The sequence below is a fragment of the Oryctolagus cuniculus genome, chromosome 7 (assembly GCF_964237555.1).
Source record: "Oryctolagus cuniculus chromosome 7, mOryCun1.1, whole genome shotgun sequence".
Lineage (NCBI taxonomy): Eukaryota > Metazoa > Chordata > Mammalia > Lagomorpha > Leporidae > Oryctolagus > Oryctolagus cuniculus.
Genome location: NC_091438.1, coordinates 100,155,820 through 100,181,779, shown reverse-complemented (window position 1 = coordinate 100,181,779; position 25,960 = coordinate 100,155,820). Strand labels below are relative to the sequence as shown.

The window sequence follows — 25,960 nt, the reverse complement described above, 5'->3', positions numbered from 1 at the left end:
GGAGGTGAAAGAGAGAGCACAGCCCATTTTATCTTAGATCACTTCATTTTCTGGAATATTGAGTGCCAAATTTTATCCGTACCATGAATAAACATTATTTGTTGCATGAACTTATTAATGAACTTATTACTACAAGTATTTATTCAACAAAATGTTTTATGAAGGATGTAGTGCTATATAACTTTCAACTCCTAGGTTTCCTTTATTTTAAGATTGATCACGTTGTTTTGAAAATTTGAATCTTAAATTTGTTAACAGATCTCTTTAAAATTATGTAGGCATATTTTAAAAAAAAATACTTATTTATTTGAAAACCTGAGTTACACAGAGAGAGACAGATAGGCAGAGACAGAAAGAGATATTTTCCATCTGCTGTTTTACTCTGTAAATGTCCACAACGACTATAGCTGGACCAGGCCAAAGCCAGGAACCAGTAGTTTCTATACCACAATGCCATCTCCTGTAAGCATATTTTTATGTAGGATGATGTTATATATTTAATGAGAATAATTTTGTATACTACTGTTTCAATTTTCTAATCTTATATTTTATTTATATGCATATTAATTACTTTTAATGTAAAGATAGCTATAAAAAAATCCTATGGCAGCCCAAATAAGTCATCATTCAGTACAGTAAATTATTGTGTCCTGAAAACACATGGTAAGAGTTTAGAAAATCTGTGTTATAATTATTTAAGTATATTTCAGTAGTATGAAGGATAAGCTGTTTGGTTCTTGGTGAGGTTCTCGTTATACCTTTAAAGATGAAAAGTTGGACAGATAAATTGTAAAATTTCAAAATTCTATGCCTCTTTAAAAACTTAAAATACATGCTTAGCCTCAGTATAACAAAAATTATATTCGATTGAGCATGTCCCAAATTGTACATCTCCTCCCTCTCTTATTCCCACTCATATTTAACAGGGATCACTTTTCAGTTAAAATTTAAACACCTAAGAAAAACTGTGTGTTAATCACAGAGTTCAACCAACAGTACTAGAACAAAACAAAGAGAAAATACTAAAATGGATTAATTTTACATTGTACATCAACAGTCAGGACAAGAGGGAGGAGATGTACAATTTGGGACATGCTCAATCAGACTTGCTCCAAATAGTGGAGTTAGAATCATGCCAGGGGATCCCAATACAATCCCATCAAGGTGGCATGTACCAATGCCATCTCACTAGTCCAAGTGATCAATTTCAGTTCACAATTGATCACACTGATAGGTCTAAGAGTCAAAGGGATCACACAAACAAGTGTAGTGTCTGCTAATACTAGCTGATAGAATCAAAAAGGAAGAGAACGACCCAACATGGGAAGCGGGATACACAGCAGACTCATAGAATGGCAGATGTCTTAAACAGCACTCTGGCCTCAGAATCAGCCCTTAAGGCATTTGGATCTGGCTGAAGAACCCATGAGAGTATTTTAGGCATGGAAAGCCAAGACACTCTGGCAAAAAAAAAAAAAAAAAAAAAAAAAAAAAAAAAAAACAAAAAACACACAACAACAACCAACCTAAATGGAAGATCTCTGCGAGTGAGATCCCAGTGGAAAGAACGGGGCCATCAAAGAAGGAGGTACCTTTCGCTGAAGGGAGGAGAGAACTTCCACTTTGACTATGACCCTGTTGGAATAAGATCGAAGTCGGTGAACTCAAAAGGCTTCCATAGCCTTGGCAACTCATGACTAGAGCCTAGGGAGATTACTGATGCCATAAACAAGAGTGTCAAATTGTTAAGTCAACAACAGGAGTCACTGTGTACTTACTTCTCAAGTGGGATCTGTTCTTACTGTTCTTAGTGTGTTGTCCAATGTGAAGTAATACTATAACCAGTACTAAAACAGTATTTTTCACTTTGTGTTTCTGTGTGAGTGCAAACTGATGAAATCTATACTTAATATGTACTGAATTGATCTTCTGTATATAAAGAGAATTGAAAATGAATCTTGATGTGAACGGAATGGGAGAGGGAGTGGGAGATGGGAGCGGTGTGAGTGGGAGGGAAATTATGGGGGGGAAGCCATTGTAGTCCATTAACTGTACTTTGAAAATTTATATTTACTAAATAAAAAATAAAAATAAAAAAATTCATTATTCAGGGTTATGTTCAAAATATTTCATAATAGAATGGCACTTACACATCTAAACCACATTTGTAGAAACAACTAGTAGAATGCTACAAGATCCTATTTACTTAATATAACAGAATAAACAAAATGATTCGCTGAAGAGAAACAGTAAATACATATGTCCAAAACAATTGGTATTAGGAGATATCAGTAGGTGAGGTATAAATCAACTAAACTTAGATCAATCATTTCACAAACTTTGTAGACTCAGAGCTCTTGGGTATAGAAGGAAGGTAACATTTGTATAGACTGGATCCTTTTTAATGGCTAATTAACTTGGGAATTTCTGAAATACTGTTGGTGATCAACACAGGGAAAATCAGAGCAGGAGATGATTTGTTTCTGTGAGCCCTATCAACAGCATGAGGGTGTTAGAAATTCAAAAGGTCCGATCGAACCTGAGCCCCATTGACATCAGAACTTTTGAGGAGAATGAAATAAAGATCTGTTGTTCAACCAGATCTCCAGGTAATTCTTATATGCATCAATTATAAAGATTTACTGATTTAGGCTATCCCATTATAACTAATGTTGTAAGTGGTGAAGAAGGTACCTACTTAAATAGTATATTTCAGAGATACTGGGCCTGATCTATCTCAAATTTCCTAGATTAGAAAACAAAGTTTAGGTAACTGGCTGTCAATAGAGAAAAAATGAAGCAGAGCATAAGTCTTCCTTAAATAGCTGCTCAAATATATATTTATCATAATATAGTAAGAACAAAAGTATTAGAATAATAAACAGTTCAACATCCCTAATTTTAGTTCTGAATTCATATATAGTTTTAAAGATTCTGCTCTCAAAGATATTTTATGATCATTTAAAAACAGAAACATGAATTTATGAATTAAGTCTACAAAACAATATACCATGTAGGTAAAAAAAGAATGTTTTCCTAAAAGGTGATATTTAGAGTTTGAATGAATAGGCTTGGGCTGGGACTCATATTTTACCTTATCTAACAAGCTCCTAAAATATGCTATTCTTTAAATAGAACATTCAAAGTTGTTCCATGGATCATGTGTATAACATGTGTATAATCATGTGTATAACAACTGTATGAAGATAAAGACCACCTCCAGGGGGAGCATTCGGTAAAGCAGTTCATTTAGAGCTCGCGACAGCAGCTTCTCATACTAGAATGCCTGGGCTTGAGTCCCAACTCTACTTCTAATTCCAGCTTCTGCTATTGCACACTCTGGAAGGCAACAGATGATAGCTCAAGTACTTGAGTCCTTGCCACCAACATGGAAACCCTGGATCAGTTTTTTGTTACTGGCTTCAGCCTGGCTGAGATTTATAACAGTGGAGTGTGAGCAAGTTAGTAACTGTATCTGGGTCCCATCTGTAAAAGGGGATAGGAATAGTACCTATTGTGAAATTATTGGCAGATTAAATGAGTTAATATATACAAAATGGTTAGAAGAGCATCTGACACATAATAAGCGCATGATAATTTTTAGTTAATGTTGTTTAGAGTAAGAAGTTTTCTAAGAATACAAAGTAAATCAGTCATTTTCAGCATGATGTTAACTTGATGACAAGTTCATATAAGTATTATGTTTGAAGAAAATACTTTCAAAAAGTAATTAATTTTGAAATTAGAATAATAAAGTTCATTCTTTTATGCAATCTGGCTTTACTGATGGTTCAAGTCGCATATTATGATTACTTAACAACTGTCCCCATCAGTGCTAACATCAGTAACTTCTATATAAACATTTTATTTCCTGATTGTCATTTTGCCATCTGACTAATTATAGCCTATGTCTACTTGGGGCACTTTAAAGAATTTCTTGCCCTGAAGGCAGAAAATTAAATTATGGACTATTAAATATGTGTGACTAATTATTCCAGTGATTAATTTCAAATTTGATTGAGATAATAAATTCTGAATCATATCTAACTTTAGGGATTTCAAATATAGAGTCTCCAATTTTCTTAAACAGAAAAATGATTACTATTATATTTTATGAGCCTTTTAATAATGTGAGTGGTCAAATTGGAAATTAAAGTCAGAATTTAGGGACTTTTCAGATGACCAACAGGTTGAGATTTTAAGGCTTATCAAAAATTGAATAAAGATTTAAAAATCAGTTTTGAATGCTCCAAATAACTAACTCACACATTTGCATTTAAAGAATAATTTTATTCTATTTCCTTAAATATATCTATGGATACGAATCCCTGAAGATTATATTATTCTCCTAGAATGTTGTCACTAGAGTCCTTTAAGTATATTATAATCATAATATTACAGAAAGGCCTGAGGCAAAAAGTTCATCAAAAAGTAATTATATATTGGAGTGCCCAGGGCCAGAAAGGATAAAAACAGAAAGAGATCTAAAATATTCCAACATCAGTTTATAGAAAAATTCTTTTTTTCCCTTTAAAATATAAGAAATCCTACCATAGAAATGAAGGATAATATAGTGAGGGTTTATTTTGTAATTAATATGCATGGGAATTTACACAGTTAATTTACATTCACACTTACAGAAATTACCTCTAACCTACATATTGACAGAAGAGGCTCTTTAATTTTATGAGTCCAAGAAACCTATCTAAGTGCCTAATTTTTTTCTCCATTGCCTTTAATTAAAATAACTCCAGGATCATCTACCTGATAATTTGGATAATTTTTTTTAAACAGGAAGCAAGTTTGCTCACTGAACACATTTGCTAAGCTTGCCTAACGACAATTCTAGATTCATGAAAATTAAAATGAGCACATTCTCAGCAGGCAATAGCCCACTCACAGGGAGTTAGAACACCTGCCTGTTTGGCTTCTCCCTGGGTGACCTACAGAACTGTAGAGCTTTGGGTAAGTCATACAACCCTTTAGACCCAGTTGTCACAATGGAAAAATACGAACTGAGCTATCTCCAAGGTGTCTCAAGCTGAACTCCCATACAATGCCATCATATTCCTGAAAACATCTTAGGGATTCCGTTGGGGATTAATAGCTTTAAGATGGAATTTTCAACTATGATACTGGAAAATCTTTCTCCCCTCAGTTGTAAAACATGGTTGCAGACAGTGTTATATTCCTTTAGAAACCCAGAAACATTTCATTAAGGATGAGTGCAAAGCTACTTCCTGCTCTAGTAAGAAAACACCACATTTAGATGTTAAAAACAATATTCTCTCAGAAAGATTCAGGCATTCCCTGTCACACAGATCACATGCCATAATGATGGCAAGGATGATGCTATAGTAAAATTATCAGATTCTGTTTCCAGTTTTTCTTTCTGTATCTCTCCTTTCCTCTCACTCTCATTCCCTAGGCCTCTTTCCTTCCTTTCTTCTTCCTTCTTCATTTGTCATCAAGACTCACAGTTTGACGTCTTCAAGGAATCATGACTACATAGGAGAGATACGAATGAATAATTATAATAATAGACAACACATCCCATACTACTGTTGGATATGGTTCATATGGGAGTGCAGAGCAGGGAGGGAATAATTTTCTTTGAGTGGAAGATAGAGAAACTCCAGAAATTTTACAAATGAAGAGTTAGACAGTGAGAGAGAGAGAGACAGAGAGAGAGTTATAGACAGTGAGAGAGAAACAGAGAGAAAGGTCTTCCTTCCTTTGGTTCATTCCCCTAATGGCCGCTATGGCCGGCACTGCGCTGATCCAAACCCAGGAGCCGGGTGATTCCTCCTGGTCTCCCATGTGAGTGCAGGGACCTAAGCACTTGGGCCATCCTCCACTGCACTCCCGGGCCACAGCAGAGAGCTGGACTGAAAGAGAGGCAACGGGGACAGAATCCAGCGCCCCAACCGGGACTAGAACCCTGGGTGCCGGCGCCGCAGGCAGAGGATTAGCCAAATGAGTCACGGTGCTGGCCCTTATTTAATTCTTAAGAATAACCAGACCAATGATATTAGCATGTGTTTCCACAACAAAACAATATAGTACAGTGGCTTAAACAACAGAAACTTATTGTCTCAAAGTCCTGGAAGCTAAGCCTAATATTTAAGTGTTAGGAAAGTAGTTTTCATCCTGAGGCCTCTTCTGACTTGTCAGCAGATTCCATCTCACAATGTCTTCCCATGATGTGTTTGTGTGTCCTTTAATAGAGACATAAATCCTATTGAATCAGGGCTCAACACTTAGGATCTCATTTAACATTACTTCCTTACAGACTTGACTTTCAAATGTAGTTACATCAAGTTAGGACTTCAACATAACTTCGATCTCCAAAAACAACATGGCAATGTATATTATTAAAAAGCCATGCATGAATTTCCAAATTTTTTACACCAAAACAAACTTTATTTTCTTCTTTTTATTTAAGCTATATAAATTTTATGCACCTCATATATAAAGATTTGGATACATAGTGATTCTTCCCACCTTACGCTCCCTCTCGCCCACGCTCCCATCTCCATTCCATTATTGATGCACTTATTGAAGTTCATTCTTATGAATTTGTGGAAGACACAAACATCTGGTCCACAACAATGATGAAAAAGTGCTGAATGGGGATAAGGGAGTGGTGACCATTGAGTAGATAGGTTTTGTGTCTGAGATGATACAAACATGTTTAGAACAACAGAATGCAGGTAGAATGTCTGCAAATGTCAGAAATGATAGTAAAGGTAAAGTGCACCTGAAATGTGCCCTCCTTGGGGGATATGGGGACATTCTGTTTATTATTGTCCTTGGTAAAGATTACCAGCGAGTTTCAGTCGAGTCAATGTTCTCTCTACCAGCCAATGAAAAGGCTTTCTGACAAGATATGGTCCACATCTTATTAGAAAACGCTGGACAATGGAGACACACTTGGGGAGATTTCTAAATGAACTAGAATTGTATCTATTTATTGACTGATTTCAAGAAACATGTCTGAAAAAACATGCTGTCTTACAGGTTTTATTTATATGCAAACTTTACTTAATACAAAGACACACTCCACAAATGAAATGTAATCATGTTTTTTGTAGGCTCAATTCATAATGAACATATTGGAGCTCTTTCTCTTTGTTGTTCTACGATGTACAGTAGCTTCAATTTTTCATTACTTTTAAGGATTTAATTTTCCATTGGATATTTTACAAACCTTGTACCTACTACAAAAATTCCTTTAAAATGAGAAAATCAAAGGTGAAACTGAAAGTCAAAGCTTTTTAGTTATAAATGTAACAATACTGCATTACATATATTCTCTTAAAAACTTATGTCATTTACTGCTGACACTGCATTGAGTTTGATGGGAAAATATTTCCAAGTCATATTAATAATCATCAATAGATTACAAATTAGTTAAGGTATGATTATTCTGTGCCATTATGTCTTTGATTTATGAATATTGATTATGAATTTTGAATTATGAATTTTGTAAATTCAGGTATTTATTATTATAAATACAAACTACATTTATATATCAAAACCTAACACTGCCATATATTGGGAGTGTGCTTTTCTATTTAGAAAAAAATGTTTGTAAAATAGTGACTCTCATTTACGCCATTGCTTACAAGTCAGCCTTTTGCCAAAACTACAGTTCGCTTAGACCAAATTTATAAATCATAAAAGCAAATATTCTCAACTTAATGTTCTGACTTCTTAATGAGCACTTGCAACAGAAAAGGTTAGATAATTAGCATGCTGTTGTTCACCTGGCACACATTCTAACATTTCTGGGAAGATGAATATCTGGCTTCAAAACAGAAAGGAAATTGCAGATGTAATTACTTTTTTTAAAAAAAATAGGCAATATAATACATTTTGTAGAATTTTTTGCTTAAATGTCAAGAAGAGTAAGACATTCAGATATAAGTATTCTGATTTACTTCATCCCTTTTTCTTGCTATTTAAAAATTAATGGTGTCAGCTCTCACTCATGGAAAAGATCAGACATGAACTTATGTAATGTGAAACAGCATGTAGCAGACCATTTGACACTCCAGGTGCTTGCAAAAACTGGAAACAGATTTAAAAAATACGATCATGAAAGAATCTACAATTAAAAATTATAGAAAGGGCTATGAAGGTAAATATCAGACAGTTATGTCATAAAAGAAGATGACAATGAATAACTTATTTGTGGTGAGGGGCTGTGGGAAAAAGTTCAAGATCCCAAGGACTACTAGGCAATAGCTATGCCAAGAGGGAGATTATACCAGGCAGAGGGAATACGTATGCAAAGGCTCTGAACTGACACATAAATGAGGGTCCCACTCTTTCTTTCTCACTGAAACATGTAATGAATCCAGATGCTCTATCAGAGGTCAGGAACCTTTTTTATGCCAAGGGCCATTTGGATATTTATAACATCATTTGCCAACCATACAAAATTATCAAATTAATAATTAGTCTGTTATAAATTTATTGAATTTTGAGTCATGCTGTGGTTGCCTTGGCAAGGCCAGACCGAATGAGTTTGTGGTCTTAACATGGCCCATGGGCTGGACATTCCCCACTGTGGTACATGCACTACAACTTCTCGTAATGTGAATTGGCAATAACTAGACTGATTAATTATTGAACTTAATTATGCTGCATTATTATGTTGTAACTCTCATCAAAAACAACTGAAAGACACAGACAAAATTTATTAGACTGGCACCATAATTATTTTGTCTGGGTGATTTGTCCATTTATCTGTGATATTAATTTCAAGAAAAGAGGAACTGATAAAATGTTACTGCATTTTTTTTAAAAAAAGCCATTACACTTGAGAAAAATCCAGTTCCAGTCAGTGTTTAAAAACTACAGAATACCTTTATTTCTGAAATTCCTTCAGAGAAAATATTCCATTAAAATTCTGACAGTTCAGCTGTTTTTAAATCCGATCTTCCTTATTAAAACAATTATATTTGGAGATAATTTTAATTCAGTTTTTTAGAAATGTAAATATATATATTTAAACTGGCATTCAGTCTTAGAAATACTTTCTATGACCCAGATAACTCAATAGACTGATATAGGAAGCAAGACAATTCTCTAAGAAACTGCTTTCTCCTAGCTGGATCTTTGTCCTTCTTCCAAAACAGTCCATGCTATTAGCATGTGACCATCTAGCTTCAGTTTTCAATCAAGTCCCTTATCATTGATTCCATGTTTTTAATCACGTGCTTATTTTTAGCATTTTCTTGAATGGCTTTCTGTACTTTTACCTTTTTCTTCTTGCCATATCACAAACCTAAAAGATTCTCCCTCTGCCTTCCCAAACCTAGTACAACACACACGTCTACTATTTGAATTCAAGCTATTACACTGGGGAATTAATTCCAAGAACTAGTCTTCCTGAGACAGAACTGTATACACCTCTCACCTAAATGTTTTCCACCCACCTTCCACCTGAAATGTGGTTGTCATGAAGCATTGACATTCTCAGTATTCACATTTGCTCTATTCAAGTTAATGTATTTAGCATTATGTTTTTAAAAATCACAATGGACTTGCTCTAAAAGGGCCAGGGGGTTTTGTTTTGTTTTGTTTTCTTGATAATCCTTAAATATTTCAAAATAGTCTAAACCAAAAAATTATACAGTACAATTATTTAATAATAATGTCCCCATAAGAATCATTATCAGGCTGGCACTTGGTATAGCAGGCTAAACCTCCACCTGTGGCACTGGCATCCCATATGGGTGCCAGTTTGCATTCCAGCTGCTCCTTTTCTGATCCAACTCTCTGCCCTTGGCCTGAGAAAACAGTGGGAAGATGGCCCAAGTGCTTGGGCCCCGGCAACCCTGTGGGAGACTCAGATTAAGCTCCTGGCTCCTGGCTTCGGGATGGCCCATCTCCAGCCGTTGATGCCATTTGAGGAGGGAACCAGCAGATGAAAGACCTCTCTCTCTATCTCTCCCTCTCTGTGTCTATAACTCTGCTTCTCAAATAAAGAAATAAATATTTAAAAAAAGACCAACAATCATTTTAAAAGTTACCAATATTTAGAGGGAGCAAATTTTAGGAATAATATCAACATGACCAGGAAATATATAAGTTTACAATTACAGCAAGTGGACCAAAAGTAATATAGGTAAATTTCTGAAATGAAGAAAATGTGGGATTTTTTAAAAAAATATGAGATTAAAAAAACTCAGAATTTTTAAATGTTAATAGTGCATCACCATTCCCAAATGTCACCTGAGGAGTTTCCTTTTTGATATTGCAAATTCTAGTAATTCCAAATTATCGCAAAACACACAAAAATTATTCTTCAAGTGAAGAACAGTTAAAGTTAAAATACGCAATTTAAAAATAATTAACTTGGGGCCGGCGCCATGGCCCACTTGGTTAATCCTCCACCTGCGGCGCCAGCATCCCATATGGGCGCCAGTTCTAGTCCTGGTTGCTCCTCTTCCAGTCCAGCTCTCTGCTATGGCCTGGGAAGGCAGTGGAGGATGGCCCAGGTGCTTGAGCCCCTGCACCCACATGGGAGACCAGGAAGAAGCACCTGGCTCCTGGCTTCGGATTGGCACAGCTCCGGCCGTGGCAACCATTTAGGGAGTGAACCAACGGAAGGGAGACCTTTCTCTCTGTCTCTCTGTCTCACTGTCTATAACTCTACCTCTCAAATAAATAAATAATTAACTTATATGACCTAACCATGAAGATAAAATGCCATAATACACCTCAATTTTTCAAGGCAGTTTTTTATACTATATACATAAAGTTCCTCCAAAATTCACATTTCAAGACATAACTATAGATTATAGGTGACTTTGGATTAAAGTAGTATTTTCCAAATAGTTAAATAAAAACTCACAGGCCGGCGCCGCGGCTCAACAGGCTAATCCTCCGCCTAGCGGCGCCAGCACACCAGGTTCTAGTCCCGGTCGGGGTGCCAGATTCTGTCCTGGTTGCCCCTCTTCCAGGCCAGCTCTCTGCTGTGGCCCGGGAGTGCAGTGGAGGATGGCCCAAGTGCTTGGGCCCTGCACCCCATGGGAGACCAGGAGAAGCACCTGGCTCCTGCCTTCGGATCAGCGCGGTGCACCGGCCACAGCGCACCAGCTGTGGCGGCCATTGGAGGGTGAACCAATGGCAAAGGAAGACCTTTCTCTCTGTCTCTCTCTCTCTCTCTCTCTCTCACTGTCCACTCTGCCTGTCAAAAAAAAAAAAAAAAAAAAAAACCTCACATATTTATTTTTTAAATAAAACGTATTCCTTTGAAAATCTAAAAGGAAATTAATTACCCACTGACTTAGACAAAGAGAAAACTTTCATATTTTCCTTACTCTAGCAATGGTTTTCTTTGCGTTGTTTTGAGGAAAAAAAAACACTACTGCTAGGAGCACAGTTATCATAGGAACTTATACAGAACTACTAACACATCTATGGATTTATTTATTTGTTATACTTCCCTTTGTTTGACATTAATTAATGAATCCCCTCCCTACTAAGTACCCCTTGTACTAAAAGTCCTTTTTTAGATTAACTCTGTTCTCCTGTGAATGTCAAATTTAGCATACTGGTTACTCAAAGTCAGAACATTTCCTTCCCGGTGTCTCACATTATTATTTATAATTAGAATTTTAAAAGAAGCTATTAGATATTTTACGTCATTCTGTATTGTTTCAATTTTTCTTATAAAAGTACTTCTTAAGCTGTAACATTTTGCAATCCACAAACTCCAAAATAGCTGTGATTTTAACTGTAAGCCTTAACCCAAGCAAATATGAGTTAGGAATGCCTGGGAGGGTTCATCTATACTGAAATTAGAACAGGTCTTCTTCTCCCTGGGTTCCCCAAGAAAACCCAGGAAGCATGTTTTTTCAAATTTTCTCTTCCACTTCTTACCTGTACTTCCTCTACTCCCATAATTACTTCTTCTTCTTTGAAAGAGACAGGAAGGGAAGAGGGAGGAAAGGAGGAAAGGAGGAAAGGGAGAGAAAGAGAGACACAGAGAGAGATAATAATCTCTGTCTACTGGTTTACTCCCCAAATGTTCATAACAGCCAGGTCAGGGCCAGGTGGAGGTCAGGAGCCTAGAACTTCATTGAAGTCTCCCCTGTGGATGGATGGCAGGGATTGGAGTCTTGAACCAATTGCTGACCATTATCTCTTGTCTTCCAGAGTTCGCATTAGCAGGAATTTGAATGGGAAGCAAAGTGTGAGCTCAAGCCCAGGCACACTTAAATTGGAGGCTGGTGTCCCAAGGTATATCTTTGCTGTTGCACCACAACACCCATGCCCCCAAATTTATTTCTAACAATTAAAACAGTGGGTTAGAAATTTCCTTTTCTTTAATTTTAGATCCAATGAACATGGTGCTTAAAGTGTGACTAAGCATCTTGCTAAGATTTTCACAAGGCTTGAAATCCAGTTTGCAGTGTTTCTTCTCTCTGTGGATCACATTTCTTTACACTTCAAACACAAGTCTTAAATGATCAATTTTCCAATTAAAGTTGAAAATACACTAAATAATTAGAAATGATGTTTGATGTTTCAAGGTGACCCTTAACTTGATTTCCTTTTAAATGTTCTTAGAAAGGCAAATGCTTCATTAATTTCATTCTTTGGTTTATGGAGACTCCAGAGCTTGAGTAAACAAAACTTAGGGCAGATAATATAGTAAAGCAGGCGAGTATTTCAAATTACTGTACTACATAAAAGAAAAACAATAAAGAATAGCTATGGGCTGGCGCTGTGGCGCAGTGGGTTAATGCCCTGGCCTGAAGTGCCAGCATCCCATATGGGCGCCGGTTCTAGTCCGGCCTGCTCCTCTTCCAATCCAACTCTCTGCTGTGGCCTGGGATAGCAGTAGAGGATGGCCTAAGTCGTTGAGCCCCTGCAACCGCGTGGGAGACCTGGAAGAGGCTCCTGGCTCCTGACTTCAGATCGGCGCAACTTCAGCCATTATGGCCATCTGGAGAGTGAACCGGTGGATGCAGGACCTCTCTCTCTCTCTCTCTCTCTCTCTCTGCCTCTCTCTGTAACTCTGTCTTTCAAATAAATAGAATAAATCTTTAAAAAAAAAAAAAGAATAGTTAGATGAATTAACATGATTATTCAATGAAATTTTATGTGAATCTTATAAAGTTAACTGTCAAGTTTTGTTTAACTTTGTTTCATTTTTACCTTGAGGCAGTCAAACAAATGTAGCCTAATATAAAATTCTTTATTAAAATATAGTTTTCTATATAGATCAGAAAATCATAAATATTTTCACTGAGTAACATATTAGTTACATTTTCACATATTTTTACAGTTCAAAACATTAAGAAGAAATATGCTTATGCGAAAAGAAGATTCACGTTTTCTTTTAGGTGTATCTTTTAAAAGTCCAAATATTTTATATTTTTCACTTTAACTTTTCAGGAAAAATAAAATTTTAAAAAGTCTTACATAGGTTGTTCAATTAGAATCTTTGAAGTCCTTCAGGCCCTGATTGATAGTATTTTGTAATGGTTAAAATACTGCTGCAGGTGTTTGGCGTGGCAGCTAAAATGCTGCTTGGGATGCCTGGACTTGAGTCCTGGCCTGCTTTCAATTCTAGTTTCCTTCTGATGTACACTGTGGGAGACAGGACACAAGGGTTCAGGTAGCTGAGTCTCTGCCAACCTCTTAGGAGACCTGGATTGAGCTCTAAATTCCTGGCTTCAGTCTTATCAACCCCAGCCTCTTTGGTCATTTGGGGAATGAACTAAAATATGGAAGCTATGTCTCTCTCTCTCTTTCTGTCTCTCTAACTCTGTATCTTTGCTTCTCAAATAAAATGAAAAATTAGAGTTTTAAAGTTAAATACTCCAGGGGCTGGATTTGAAAACTACCCCCACACCTTCTATCAGCCAACCATCTTGGGAATTGCAAAATATACAAAATCATTTACATGTCTGACAGATACAGTGTTTGTGTTAACTACCTGCATTATAATCAAACTATCCAACTATTTGAAAAAAGACATTATCTAAGAAGACCACCATGCATTTCCTGTCCTGCCTCAATATTTTCTTCTGTGGCACAGGCCTCTAATACCTCCTCCCCCAGTAACAGTGTGGGATCTCACCCAGGTTCCATTTTTACCCATCGGTTTCCCATTTTAAGAAAAAGAGATCTTAAAATGGCTCAAGAGAAAAGGAGGCTAGAGGGGCCTTAGTCTGAATTCATGAACTTTATCTAATGAAGGGGAGTTTGGGATAGTTTCCGCCCATCCTCCCTTCTCATTTCATCTTTCACAAGACTCAAAAATGGAGAAGACTATTACCTGCTCTTGTTCAGAAAATGGCAGGAAAATCAGACAATTTCACTAAAACCAGGAAATGCCTTGTCGGAGAGTTTCTGTGAAACAAGACAAACCACTTTACAGAAAACAGTGGCCTTAGAACACTGACTCATTTCCAGAGGAAGAATGTTGAACTCACATGCTTACAGAGATGTCTGGGATTACCAAGGTGACTTGGGAAATGCTCAAAGAATTCAAGAATGTGGATAATTTAGCTAATACCCAGTATCTCTTCCTTGTGTACTTTGCATTGAGTTTGGCTCTATTGTCCTTTGTAACTTTGGGGAGCTTTTGGCTCCTGGCTTTACCACTCTGATTCTTAGTATGTGTCTTATATTCATGGTCAAGCACTACCTACACAGATTCAAATGCTGCTCTACAGCCATTGAGCCAATGGTGAAATCATACATCATAATCTTTAAACAACAACAACAAAAAAGAACAAGAAGGAGAAGTAATTACTCTCAGAAAATCAACCCACTGTGCAGACACTGCTTGATCAACAAGGAACCAAAATGGTGTGTTGTCTAATTTAGGTGAAAGAATGACCAAAACAAAACAAAAACAAAATCAAAAACACAAAAAGGAACTGAGAACTGAAACAACATAATTCCCTTTGCCTGTAGGAAAAATTACTACATTCATATTCTCCAGAACCGATGTTAGATAATACAGGCACTGGGCCTTCTATGGTGCCTCTCTACTAAATACTGGAACATATAATAGGTGCTGGTTGTTGTAAATATTTATTTAAAGTATCATAAAATGCTGGTTGTTGTAAATATTTATTTTGGGGGATAAGACACATTATCAAAAATTATTTCAAGACATTGCCACTCTGTTCCTACCAGTCCAAAACTATCCTATTCTATCATAACTCTGTCCGATCTCAATCTATAACCATCTTCCCAAGACCTATCTTAAACCCACCCAATCCGGACACTAAAAATCTCCAAATATTCTTTCTAATTTAGGAAATAGGAAGTATCTACTCAGAATCTGTAAATTTAATGTTCTGCTTTACTAAAATCTAATAACCACAGATTAACTTGATCAATAAACTTGATCAGCAAGTTTTTCTAATAGCATTTAGAAAGTCCACAGTCAATAAAATCTAATAATAAAATGTAAATTGCACATCAATTGAGAAGTTTAAATCTGATTATGACTCATTAAGAGGCAAAAAAATCCACATGGCAAGGCTGTTCTTTTTCTGAATCAATCTAAAATGTAACCTATTTAAGGACTATAAAATCTCCAAATGTTGCATCCTGCGTATCTTTTAAAAATCCAGGCTCTGTAAATACAATGTCTTTTACTCTGAAAAATGTACAAAACAAAATATATAGTAAATCTATGTAAAACGAGAAACTTTTGACTTTTATTGAATTTACCAACTTAATCTCACTTTGAAATTATCAACAATGTAACATTTGGAATTTCCAAATTTTGTATTTTTTCAACTCTTTCAACTTTTTATAATTCATTTCAGAATGTCATATAATTTTTTATTAGAATTTATTATAAACTAGAATATTTATAAGTATTTAAGGATTTTTTAAAAAAATTACATGTAAGTTTCATTGGATAGTTTCCAGGATTTAGGGCTATTTGGAATAACTAACTTTCTTAGTGTTTTTCTAATCTTATATTTCTCATTCTGAGAGTCTTTTAAATTCCTTCATTTTTCCTAATAATGAAGATGATTTTATTTCAAAGAATAGTTGTTTTTTTTCTTACTTAGTTTACAGTCATTGTATATTTTAATGTAATTTATTTACAACCAAAAATGAATGAGAAAATTTTTTAAACGCCCATGTAGATTACTTAGGAATTATAAAGTTTTGAGATGGTAATATTTCTTCTTAAATGGGAAATGCAGAAAGACAGATTGTACTCTATCATTTTGCTTGGTGATTTTCTAACTTGATGATAAAAAACATTATAAAATGTTAGAAATGGTTTTATAAGCATCAATTTCCTTCTTCAGTGGTACAGAATAAATGGCTTACCATTCACATTGGTTCTGGTAAGTAAACTTAGTGGGAGTTTTCAACAGGTCTATTCATTATCTTATATTGTATAGTGATCTGCAACTTCATTTTTGTTTAAATTTTTAAGTTCTCACTAATTTAGTTATTGATAATGTAGTCAACATCTAAACTGTTCTATCAGTGATAAAATATAATTTACATTTAATGATATGATCTAGGTTACATTATTATTGTCTTCTGCAAACAAAAGATAGAGCACTTTTAGTGGATATAACTACATAAACAAGAATTTGAATATTTTCATATAGGTATGTTCTATGGAATTTGATCTTAAATGGCAAGTGTTCTTATATTTAATCATTAATGATAACTGAACTATAAATGGAATGTAAGTAGTGATCTTGGCATTGCCAACATGGAAGAATGAAATTTAAATACTATAATATCAAAAAATAAAATATTTGATTTTCTCCTTAGGACTAAAATGCCTTTTAAAAATACACTTGTAAATTCTTTCTCATTGATTTTCTGTTTCTGAGGAATAAAAAAGAAAACTGTGGAACTGTAGGACACAAGAGTGTAACTAAAAAAAAAAAAAAACAACAAATCTATACCTAATTTTAAAACATCTACAAAGAAAGTTTTATATCTATAACAAACTTAAAACCTAGTCACACTAGGATATAGTTAATCTTGATTTACTGTGACAACATTAATTGTAAGTATGATCCATTGAAGTGTCCCTTATCATGGAAGCCGTATGGCAAAGCTCCCACAATCTACACATATAAAACAGTTCTAAATTATTTGTATGTTATGTAGCAATTACTCAAGTGACTATTTCATATGATGTGGAACTTTATTTACAATGGAAAAATGAACTGAGATTTACACAACACATTTTTGCAAATAAGTTCATACTATGTGAAAGGGTACTTCAAAATGTTCATTGAAAATAAAATTTTTAACTTTTATTTAATAAATATAAATTTAAAAATGTTTATTTTGGTGAAAAAAATGAAAGCCATTCTGTCTTTTTTACACTATGGACTTCCCATGAACTCCTTGAAGATGGCTTGTTAACAGGACTTAGAAAATTTTTGGCTCCAACAAAAACGTTTCTAAGTCCATTTGCCACAAAATGTTGGAAGCACTGTTGTATTAGTATACTAGAAATGTCATAATGAAGTGACACATATTGGGTGACTTAATAATAGGAGCTTCTTTTCTCTTATTTCTGAAGGTTAGAAGTTCATGATGAGCATGCTGGCAAGTTAGTTTCTGGTGAGGGCTTTCTTCTTGTCTTACCCTCTTGCCATGCCCTCCCAAAGCATTTCATCTCTGAACACATGGAGAGAGTAACAGAACTTCCATGTTTCCTTTCAATTAAGACACCAATTCCATCAAAGCAGGACTCCTCTCTTTAGACAGAATTAACCTAATTCCAATGACCTCTCAGAGTCCCTAACTCCAAATAACCTCACATTGGAGATTAGGGTTTTGACATGTGAATTTGGGAGGAATATAATTCAGTCTATACCAGTGCTTAAGCACAACTTATAAATTTGACTCTGCCTTTCTCTTTCTCATCTATAAAACATCCTAAAAGTTCAGTAAAAGGAAATTTGTGTAACTTTTCACCAGAAACAGTAACAAACAAAATGTTAAACTAAGGTTTATCAAAATAAAAGCTTGTTACATAATGAACATACATATGGTCTACGGATGAATTCTCCAGCAGGAAAAGAACTTTCTAACTACAAAAAAAAAAAAAATAAAATACTTAACATAAAGTAACAAAATGCTTTTTAAACAACTATTAGATGGTAAATTCTGAATTTACTAACTAAACTAAATTTGACACTTTAAAAATCTAAAATTACTAAGACCCTATTTGTACCTGAGGGTGAAGGTTTGAACAAATAAGACAACATTAAGCAGACTATACTCACCGAGTTTTCAGAAAGGTTTTGAAAGATTTTTTTTTTAATATAAACTAATAAGAAAAGGAAGCTATAGATGACTTTAAAAAGAAAGGAGAGTGAAAAAGCTCGGAGAGGAAGAGTTCCAGAATCAAGAAGCACCTCATTAAGGACTTGGTTTCAGATTGTTTCACAAACAGATAAATGGTAGTTTCTAATATTACAAAGAAGTGACACTGCTAACTATATGACCATAGGTAAGCAAAGAAGTTGAAGGACTTTTAATATGGAACTCCATTAAAATAAAAGCTTGAGATCAAATTAGATATGGCTAACAATTTTTGCAGTAAGTTTTCTTTCTGCTTTTACATTAGTTGATTTACCAATTTTTTAATATTATGATGCTATTTTAAATACAGATTAGATCTTTATGTTGTCTTAATATGTTTTTCCATTTGCCATTCTTATCTCTGATCCAGTCCTAAATTTCAAATATAAATTACTACCTTGACTTTACAACTCTAATAAGTAGCATTTGATCACTAGAGGGCAATCAGCAGAAATGGGATAATCCGAAGAAAAATAGATACTTAGATTTCTCAACAGTTCTCAACCAAGCAGAGTTTACAAAGAAACCTACAACAGATTTAGAAAAGCAGCACACAAAATGTTTCATTTGTATGATGAAAAATTTTGTACAAGCAACATGATGGGTTAGATGATAAAGCTCGTATTTCAGTCCTCTCCACTCCACCATTAAATTATGCTCTAAAAAATTAATAAGTCTAATGGTAAAGAAGTTTCACATTCCTTATGAATATGACCTTCAAAATTAAAATGTTAAATTCAAAGAGTGCAATTTGCATAGATATTGCAATCCTGCTTTGTTACAAGAAATGAGCAGTAGGCAGTATCCTATGCTATGACTGTGACCTCAAATCTATAGAATATGAAAAAAATTGCATTTAATTTCAATGACCTATTCACATTTGAAAGATACTAAAAACAGCATAGGCCTATAAACATGTTAGCTATGTAGCCTTCTGCTAATGAGGATATAACTGATAAGATTTTTTTTTTTTTTTTTTTTTTTTTTTGACAGGCAGAGTTAGACAGTGAGAGAGACAGAGAGAAAGGTCTTCCTTTCCCAAATGGCCGCTACGGCTTGCGTGCTGCGCTGATCCAAAGCCAGGAGCCAGGTGCTTCCTTCTGGTCTCCCATGTGGGTGCAGGGCCCAAGGACTTGGGCCATCCTCCACTGCCTTCCCGGGCTGGAAGAGGAGCAACCAGGACAGAATCTGGCACCCCAACCGGGACTAGAACCCGGGGTGCTGGCACCGCAAGCGGAGGATTAGCCTAGTGAGCTGCAGCATGAGCCAACTGATAAGCTTTTTTTTTTTTTCTTTTGACAGGCAGAATGGACAGTGAGAGAGAGAGACAGAGAGAAAGGTCTCCCTTTTGCTGTTGGTTCACCCTCCAATGGCCACCACAGCCAGCGTGCTGAAGCTGGCGAACCTCGCTGATCCAATGGCAGGAGCCAGGTACTTCTCCTGGTCTCCCATGGGGTGCAGGGCCCAAGTACTTGGGCCATCCTCCACTGCACTCCCAGGCCACAGCAGAGAGCTGGCCTGGAAGAGGGGCAACCGGGACAGAATCTGGCGCTCCGACCGGGACCAGAACCCGGTGTGCCGGCACCGCAAGGCGGAGGATTAGCCTAGTGAACCGAGGCGCCGGCCAACTGATAAGCTTTTAAAGTGAGGTTTATGCTAGCTATATCCTTACAAAAGCAAATTGCTTGCAATTTCTTATGTAACACATAAAATATTTTGTACATATATGTGCACACACAAGTATTTTAATTCACATTCATTATTTACATATATAATTATGAATATTTATCATTGGAATTATAATATATATTTAGTGATTTTTATCTAATTGTTGGTTTTTTATTGCTACAGCAATAATTCAGAAAGTCAAATAAATTGAGATCTCTCAGTAAATATCAGAAATATTTAAGAGGCAAGAAACTTTGTATTAATACTACTGTATGAAATTATTTTTAAAATAATTCTTGCTATGTTAGCTAAATAGCAATTACTTTTAACCAAAACAGTCAACAGATAAGAGAATAAAAAACATATGCCGTTAGCAACCACCCTTTAAGCAACTGGCCATCATTTTTGTTCATGTAGAAGCACATCATTGCTTGCAACTCCCTTTTTATTTTTTATTTTTTGTCTTCCTTTTTAAAATGCTGTTCTTTAACTATATAATGCCATTTTTTTTATATTGGCAACAAAATGACATAAAGTTTTTTAATCAACTCCACCAATCAAGGACACTTGGCTCTTAAGGTTAAGATTCTCTAAGGTTGTTTCTTATTTTATACTATACCACACTAAGGATACTTGAAAACATATGGTATGTTGAAAGAGCATAATTAATGACTTAATTAAAATGACACAATCAAAATCAAATTTTATATTTATGTATTACACAAACTCTTTTAAGCTTAATTTAGTAATGAAAATCTGTTTCTCATGGACAAGCTATTTAGCATACTCCATAACTTCTCTGCTCACTCATAGATAATAGGTGGTCACTGAGGTCATCATAAGAATTTGCTAAAAAATATCAAGTCCACAATATTAATCAAATTTCTGGTCTTGATTTAAGGTTAACATGCCCCACCCTAGACTTCTAGGTGGAATGTCTGCAGTGAGACATGACAAAGTGGTTACTTTATTTCTCATATATATAATCTACCTCTTTCTACCAGTCTCCCTGCCATTCCTTGAGAGTCAGCCTTGGTAAGGAGGTGGTATGTTGAGAAAGTGATGCTAAAGTAGAAAAACTCTTAGGGGAATTTTTTTTAAAAAAAGATTTTAAAAGTTTATTTGAAAGTCATAATTCAGAGAGATAAGGAGAGAGACAGAGACAGAGAGACAGAGATCTTCCACCTGGTGGTTCACTTCCCAGATGGTTCCAACAGCCAAAACAGCCAGTGCTGGGCCAGACTGAAACCAACAGCCAGGAGTTTCATCAAGGTCTTCCATGTGGGTGACAGGGACCCAAACACTCAGGCCATCTTCTATTGCTTTTCCCAGGCCATTACCAGAAACATGGTTTGGAAGTGGAGCAGCCAGGATTTCAGTTGGCACCCATTGGTGATACCAGCAAGGCAAGCGGTAGATCTACATGCCATGCTACAATACCAGCCTCAGGGTAATAGTTTTAAAACTAGTGATCCTATCTGGATCTGATAGATGGGTATAAATCAACATGGAATGATGCCATAAGGGTAAAATTGAGTTAATATTAACAAAAAGATTTTTAAGCAACCATTAAAATGTGATATATTTGAATTTATAGTATTACATTTGTGTATTTTATATAGGATTAATGACTTTAGGAGCTTTGCTGTTAGTCCAAAAATTGGTATTTGGGTCCAACCACATTCATATGTATCCCTTGCCAACGTTATATCATCAGTCTGAGTGAATTTCTTGAGCTTCCCAGGATAAGTCTTGACTTACTTTTACCTTTTGTCTTATATATTGTTTGCGTTACTCATTAAAGTTCTTTAGACATTATTTATTCAGAGAATATTTCTACTTCCCCTTCTAGTACCTTTAGAAAGCTTGGCCTCATGCTCATACCTATGATTGCTTATTAGCTTCACATTAAAGATCTTCAACTACCTTAGCAGAGAAAGTTGCTTTTTCATAATTCAGAAGAGAGGATAGTGTTAAGTTTACTGAGAGCAAAAAATTTGAAAATGTTTAATGAAAAACAAAATAAGAGATTCACAAGAGATGCCAGATGGCAGTGAAAACCTAGATCTAACTAAGATAAATATGACTTTGCCCTAGAATAAGCAGGATCTAAACTTAATTTTTTGAGTAGGAGAAAAAATATTAGATGACTTTTCTAAAGTTACTGCACTTGGTTGAAGGGAACATAGAGAAATGTGAAGATAAATACTAGCTGATAAACTGAAATTGGACTATAAGAAAAAAAATGACAGAGTTAAAGGCCCTTTAGGAAAGGTAACATTAGCATAGACTTAAAAAGACTCATTCCTTGTAGATAATATCAAACATTATTAGACTAAAGGAATGCGATTTTGTTTTCAGTGGTAGATTTAAAAAGGCACAGTTACCTTTTCCTGAAAGACTATTCTGTACATGAAGAAAAGCTAAGGTATGTTTGCTTACTTGAATTCAATTTGGAAAAGCAGTGACCCAGGAATGTGTGCAGTACAAACATTTCACTGTGTGCTTCTCCGAAATTCTTTTTCATAGGTATGCCTCACTGTATAGGAAAAGTTCACCCAATATGTCTAACTACATTAGCTTAAGTAACTCAGACTAAATTTTAGCCATCAATTCTTAATCCCAAGTAGAAAATAAGGAGAATAGGAATTGAATAATAAGGTTTGATTTCAAGGATGATTGGCTTATGGCAGTCAAACGACAGGTTATAAATCTCTTTCCCATTGCTTTGAAGGGAAAGCTAAAATGAAAATATGACTAAAGAAGACAGCAGTGCATTTAGAATAAGAAACTCATCAAACATTTCAATAAAGAAGAATTGAATGACTCAGTAATGGTAGATTAGAGATTAATTTACTGCTTCTAAAGTTTGGATAAATCTGTAGATTCAAATGTGGACAAAGGATTATTAGGATTTCAGGACTTTTCAGTGTTCCTTTTCTATCAAATGTAAAACATGTCATTAAAATGTAGACACCTTAGATAGATGAGAATGTCCTGTTTCTTGCCATGGCATCAGGTAAGAAGCATTCAGCTACTTGGTAACAACCAAGAAAATAAGAATAGTATAATGTTCAAGGTTGATTTATATAGCTTCTTCAAGAAACCAATTTTTCAGATAAGAAAATTTCTCTTCTTATTTGGTGTGTACACAATGATTTGAATGAAATATCATTAAGGTGGGAAATAATCACACATCTTCTTAAAAGTAGGTTATAATGAATCAACTGATTGCAGAACTGCTTTGCAATGATAACATAAGAAAGAAATGAACTTATATTGAGAATATTATAAATTTCATTACATGAAATTACCACACTGTAGCATTATGAAATGATACTTATAAATAGAATGATCTACTATAGAAACTTCATGGGAAGTCTTACACATATTGCACCTAATCTAACTACTAGAGAATAAGTCCTTGATTTAAAAAAAATGTATTGAAAAACATAAAAGTTTTTCTGGGAAACTTTTCACATTAAATTTTAAAATATGCTAAATACTTTTACCTATTTAAACTTGAGTTTGATGTGTATCTTTTGGCTGTGTTTCTAGTCTCATCTCAAAGAAAGCCTAATTTTAGCAGATTTTAGGCAAAAAGATGTCATATCTACTGTGCTTTGACCAAAAAATGTTTTCTCATCTATAGAATTTTTAAAACTAGTCTTCCATAAAGCTTTGTTTATTGAATTAAATAAGTACATTGAAAGAGTCCTCAATTATAAGAGAAAGGTATTCAAAAAGATGATGAGAATAAATTTAGAAAGCTTAAAAACATATTGGGGAAAAATGGAAGGAAAAGATAATGGAAATTTCCATGAACTTTCTGAAGCACCTTCATGGTTTCAAGGTGTGTGTGTGTGCGTGTGTGTGTGCTTATTTAATAAGCTCATGTCTTTCTATATATCTCAATTTTCTTCAAATATAGCAAAATATATTATGCTGAGGCTTTATCCTATCTACAACTTTTCTGAAATCCATGATTAAGTCTGCTAAACGTTTTGAGAGGAATTCATAGAAAATATCTATTATGAAAAATTGCATGCATTACATTTTTAGCACCAGAATAAACTTATCTTTAAAGTCCATTTTCCATAAATTTGTAAAGTGCCCTTGTATGTATAGTCATTAATTGTAAGTGCCATAGGGATTTATAGAAAGGAGCACACAATCTGCAATAAATGCTTTAAGGAAGAAAATATAAAATTTATATCTGAATAATTTTTAGAGCATCTAATGGGTAAGTAAAATTGCTAAATGGGTAACAACAAATAATGTTATTTAAATTCACCTTGCATTAACCATTTATATAATCATAAGCCCATAATGTTAGATATTGGGGAAAAAGTTTCAGAAAATTTTTATAACAGAACATTGTATTCATTCTTTACATGAATATTTCAGTATCAATAGCTTTTAACATTCTCTGCTACATTCATTAGCATTATACCCAGTGAGATCTCCCCTCTAATTGGATATTTTCACATTCCAATGTGGCTATTTGAGTATTTTCAGAATCACATCATTACAATGGCAAATATGACATGTATATGCAATATGACTAATTATTTCAAAACTAAATACAAATATATCATTTATAGTTTATGAATTTAAGACTAGAAATTGAGGAACAGGAATACAACTCAACAATATTCATATATATATACATTTAATGCTGAAGATATTTAAAGAAATATTTCCTATATATTTTAAAGAATCATTGCAATTATAAAAGTCCTGTTTAGAAGAAATAGGTGGGGCTGGCACTGTGGTACAGCTGTTTAAGCTGCCATCTACAATGCCAGCATCTCACAAAGCACCAGTTCAAGCCCCAGCTACTACACTTCTAATCCAGTTTCCTGCTAACACACCTGGGAAAGTACAAGAAAATGACCCAAGTGCTTGGGTCCCTGCCACACACATGAGAAATCTGTATGGAGTTTGTAGCTCCTGGCTTTGGCCTGGCCCAGCTCCAGCCATTGTGGCCATTTGGGGATTGAACCAATAGGTGGAAAATCTCTCTGTCTCTGCCTCATTCTCTGTAGTTCTGTCTTTCAAATACAAAATATTAAAATTTTAAAAAAGGAGACAAGTTATAATTTAGAGAAAATGCTGCAAAGAATTGAAGAATACATAAAGTTATTTCTTTAGAAAAGTATAATCATGAGAGACTAGAACAAATCTTACCTAAACCTCCTTAGAAATCCAGGGAGATGTCCAAAGCCCCAGAGGTGGAGAACAGCAGAACTAGGACAATGAACTGAGCTTCCTGATCCCTGGTGTGTTGCTCTTTTCTATACAACTGTCCAATCTGCTATGTTGATTTATGAATTATAATCCAATGTTCATGATTTCTAACTAGAAATTTATTCCTTTTTTCACTTTAGAATTTTTTTTCTTCCTCCTTAAAATACAATTGTATTTAATACATAGAAACATTAAAGTATTTTGCTGGTTGCAGTGAGGCAATAACTACCCAGGTAAGAGACTGACATTATCAGAAAGGTTACCATGTCTATAAAACAGGTGAAATTCTAGTACTTTAATCTCATTTTCACATAAATACATTTTCAGCAAAACAAAGTATAAAATAATTTAATAACTGGATTATCTGGACAAATTCCTTAAAATGACAGCAGTGAGGCTAAACTAACAAGCTTAGAGACTAGTAGTCATGATATTAAAATTTTAAAAACTGTGTTATATTAAAATATAATTCCAATAAGATAAAGAAAAAATTCACAATCTATGCTCTTATTTCACTCTGTTTTATCTGAATCCTTTCTTTCATTCCAAGGAAGATTGAGGTTATTGGTTCAGAAGATGAGAAAAAGAGTCATAAATAAAAATTCATCATCTAATTCTAAACATGTGGTAAGTATAATGGACTCAGAACCTATTTTTTTTTTCTTTTAACACCTACAGAGATGAGTATTGTTAA

General features: G+C 34.7%; 1 protein-coding gene across 3 annotated transcripts in view; it reads right to left on the bottom strand.

Annotated features, from left to right (window-relative positions):
• Positions 1-25,960, bottom strand: part of NEGR1 (neuronal growth regulator 1) — a 941,547-nt gene that overhangs the window by 728,961 nt on the left and 186,626 nt on the right. Inside the window, exon 2 of one of the 3 annotated variants that reach the window (XM_070078259.1) lies at positions 1-25,960. This exon is cut by the window's left edge and continues 12,281 nt beyond it; it is cut by the window's right edge and continues 65,337 nt beyond it. The exons of the other annotated variants lie outside the window; for them this stretch is intronic. The gene's annotated coding sequence lies outside the window, so the exon portion shown is untranslated. 3 annotated transcript variants of the gene reach the window in all.